At 51.5% G+C, this 3,716-nt stretch overlaps 1 protein-coding gene across 1 annotated transcript in view; it reads right to left on the bottom strand.

Annotated features, from left to right (window-relative positions):
- Positions 1-311, bottom strand: part of LOC104513411 (serine/threonine-protein kinase SBK2-like) — a 9,644-nt gene extending 9,333 nt beyond the window's left edge. Inside the window, 1 exon segment of the mRNA XM_010156751.1 lies at positions 252-311. The gene's annotated coding sequence lies outside the window, so the exon portion shown is untranslated.
- Positions 312-3,716: the final 3,405 nt, after the last annotated feature.

Raw genomic sequence — 3,716 nt, forward strand, 5'->3', positions numbered from 1 at the left:
CAACCAGCCGGTACCGCGGCACCCATCCCACCAGACGCAACGTTTCGAGGCAGAGCCACCCGACGAGCTCACCATCAACCAGACGTGGGAAGCGGGTGCGCTCCACGTTGCGCCGGCACGCAACGTTGGAGTCTTCGAAACTGGTTTGGAAGGGGTGGGTGCCCAATCCACGCCTGTCCAGCCTACTCCATCCTGCCACCGCTGTAGCTCCTCTTCCCACATTCCCTTCCCGCCCATTCCAAGCCTCTCACCTTCTCCAGCAGCGCAGCGCTGACGGCCGGCCGTGGGCTGCCTCCTTCTCCCCGCTGCAGCCTCTGGGCTGGGTCCAGCCTGCGCCGAGCAGCCGGAGGGGCTGCCAGGCATTACAGGGCTAAGCGTGACGCTCCGCCCCTTCCCCATGTTCCTGGTCCTGGGGGCACGCTGCCTCCGCGCTGAAGGTGACCTCTGGGAGGGAAGAAAAGAGGGGGAATGGGGGAAGGAAGGTGGCTATCCATCTGCCCTGTTTGTGGAGGGGGTGGTGGTGTAGAGATGAGGGTGGGGTGGTTGTTTCTGCTCTAACCATGCCATCATAAGCCTCAGGGACCCTTTGGCAGACCCACCCTTTTCACCCCTTCCCTCCAGCTTGGGTTTTCCTTACAGCTGAGATAGCAAAGCGAGTCCCCAGGCCGGGGCATGGTCCTCATGGTGGGGCCATGCCAAGTAAGGGTGAGACCCTGACAGCAGGGCTCAGAATGAACGTGAGTGCCAGTGCTTGCTCTTGGCCACCAAAGGGGATGAAGACGGGTCAGTCACAGTTGCCTGCACAAGTGAGCATTGGAGGCCAGGCAGAAACTGTTAAGTGGTTCAGGTCCCTTCATGGGATCCAGCAGATGAGGCTTTTCACAAGCACTGGTACTACAGAGCATTACAGCGAAGGTGAGATTATTAATGGTAACCGCAATGACTTGCAGGCATTTCACCTGTTCTCAGTACCTCCACCCAGAGGATGTTCCTGTGCCAAAATCTCTTTTTTCCACTTGAGTGCGGAGAGGAAAGCAGCTCCTGGGGACACCAGGTCCTAGATCTTTCCTCTGAAGCACTCTTTTTTTCTCTCAAGGACATGGACCAGTTTGGGTATCTGAAGCAGTGATTCATGCCATGATGACATTGTCACATCACTGGCCTCCCTGTGCCCTACAGCTGGGGCCATGCAGGGGTCCTCTAAGGCTTAAGCTGCCCTAATGAGCTTCTGTGCTCCCTCTGAGGGAACAGTATGGTGAGGATGGCTGAGAGAGGACAGAGGTGAAAGACAGTCTAACAGAGGAGATCAGAGCAGCCCCTGTAACCAAGTAATACCTTAAGTACTCTGGGTTCCCACCACAGGACTGAACCTTCTGGCCTGCTCCCTGAAGGGAGGGCAATTACGCCAAGGGCTTGTCACTCAGTGCTCAGCCCCACATCAGGGCAATAACGTGAGAGGCCCTGGACTGCCATCACAGAGCTGCAAAGAGCCCGTCTGCAGCTGCTCAGAGATGGTGCAAACCAGAAGGCAAGAGGAGTAGCACAGTTAGGCTCCTGGTTGTCCCTGTGCTTCTGGATAAGAGCTGGGGAGTGAGGTTGTGGTGCTGATGACCTAAAGGTCTTGAGCCATTCAAGGATGCCCCTTCACACCCATTCTTGAAGGATGATCCAGTGATTGGGAAAGGTGTTCAATGCGTGAAGTCCCTGCAGGCAGGAACATCACATCTGGGGGTGGCGTAAGTGTATAGGGGAAACCTATTCAATATCCAAGAACTCAGCACTGGGATAAATGGTGTGGTGTAACCACTGCTTCCCAGGAACATGGCTCCTGTGTTGTCTAGTCTTCTGAGGGACAGAATGGGTGAGACTGTTCCCTCTACTTGAGACACAGGTCAGAAGTCAGACTGAGAAGTGTCTCTGGGGATTGCTTGAAGTTACAGTTACAAGCCAACGCTGGGAAACTACCCCAGGTTCCCTGACTCCCCAGTCCCTCTCTCCTCCACTCCAATTACTAATTCGAATCTGCTTCTAGATTAGGAACAAAATACAGTAGTCTTGTGATTTTCGAACGATTTTTTTTAGGAGACAGATTCTCTATATTTTCCTTTCCTACTGAGAGTGGGACCTGCAGAGTGTCATGGCTCAGAGAAGAGACCTCCTTCACTGCCTTACCTGCAGTGCACCAACAAGCAGCAATTTGGCTGAAGATTTGACCCCTGCCTGCGGTTCATCTGACACTACCTCTGCAGGGCTTGTCATCATTCTCACGACACAGGGAAAATGTCACGTGTATGTGCAAGGCTCCCTCTTTTCTGTTCCCTGAGATCTGGGCACAGAGGAGCTGTTGGAGGTCCTAGGGCCTGCTGTCCTACTGAAGAAGTCAGCATTTGTGACTTTCAGAAACTCCTCAATTTAACGTCTACACCTATCTCACCCATGCCAATGTTGGCCAGAGTTAACAATGTCAGAGCTGGAAATGTGATGCAGCCAAGATCGCCTTTGTGTTTCAGAAAGTTGATCCCAGGCTGTGGACTCAAGGATACACCGTCTCCAGACATGCACAACAATTCTCCTTCAGTGCCATAAGCAAACGCACAAAGAATTTTGCAGTAAATCCAGGTCGGTTGTGGATCTCTGCACATCCTTTGGGCAACTTCTGTAGGCAACCATTGGAGGTGAACAGAAGAGGAAAAGTGGGTATAATTACAAGTGGGTATGATGGCACTTCTGTTCAGATTGCCTGATGTTGTCCACTGCAAAGATTCTTTTCAGATGGACATTTATGCTTTGTGACACACACAAGCACTGGGGATAGCCTATGATACCTAACAAGTACTTTATGAAAAGGCATCTGTTTCCTCCTATGAATTATTGCTGGGTTTAGCAAGATAAGTATCCCTTCCCTTGCATGCCTGGCTCAGAATAAGTGGCCCGCAGAAAAATAATGGGATGTGAACATGCCCAAGAGCCAGACATTGCAGGCAGTGTCACAAGCTAATAGCAGTGACAACCGGATGAGGAACAGCTGGTCAAAAGCAGCTTCAGTGAAGGGACCTAGTCAAGAAGGACTCTCCCACAGTCTTTAGTCCTTCCTTCTCTTCCCTTATCCTTCTTCCATGGCATACACACAACAGCCCACTTCACTCCCATCAGAACTGCAGATGTTCTTCAAGTCCACACCACACACAACTCTAAAGGATCAGGGTTAAATTCTTATTGGTGAGTGCTGAAAAATCAGATGATGGCAAATGTATGGTTGCAACTGGAACACTGCCTCTTCAAAGAGAAATCCACCAGGTTCCTGCAGGTACCTGAGGAGCCACTGAGGGGACTGGCTACGAGGGGACTGGCTACTCTAACACACCATTACCAGGACACTAGGCCTTAGCGTTAACCCTTCCTCACAATATCCCTGGCTAACGATGCTGGTGATTTCCACAGGAGGCAAGTTGGGTGAGGAGGTCTATACCCCTGTTTCAGAGTTAGCCAACCCCCCATGGCCCTTTAGTTTCCATTCTGTACTATCAGAGGCACTGACAGCATCTAGGATGATGGAAGATTCGATGCCCGTTTGAACCCAAGAGAGCACTCTTTGGTGGTAGGGAGTCTTACCAAACGGAACATGTGTGAGGGAAAGCTGCTGAAATACAAACATCAAGCTCCTTTAACAGGACCTAAAATGGCACTACTCTTTTAATACTGAGACTATGGCAGTA

Source organism: Eurypyga helias, unplaced genomic scaffold, assembly GCF_000690775.1.
Source record: "Eurypyga helias isolate BGI_N326 unplaced genomic scaffold, ASM69077v1 scaffold8000, whole genome shotgun sequence".
NCBI lineage: Eukaryota > Metazoa > Chordata > Aves > Eurypygiformes > Eurypygidae > Eurypyga > Eurypyga helias.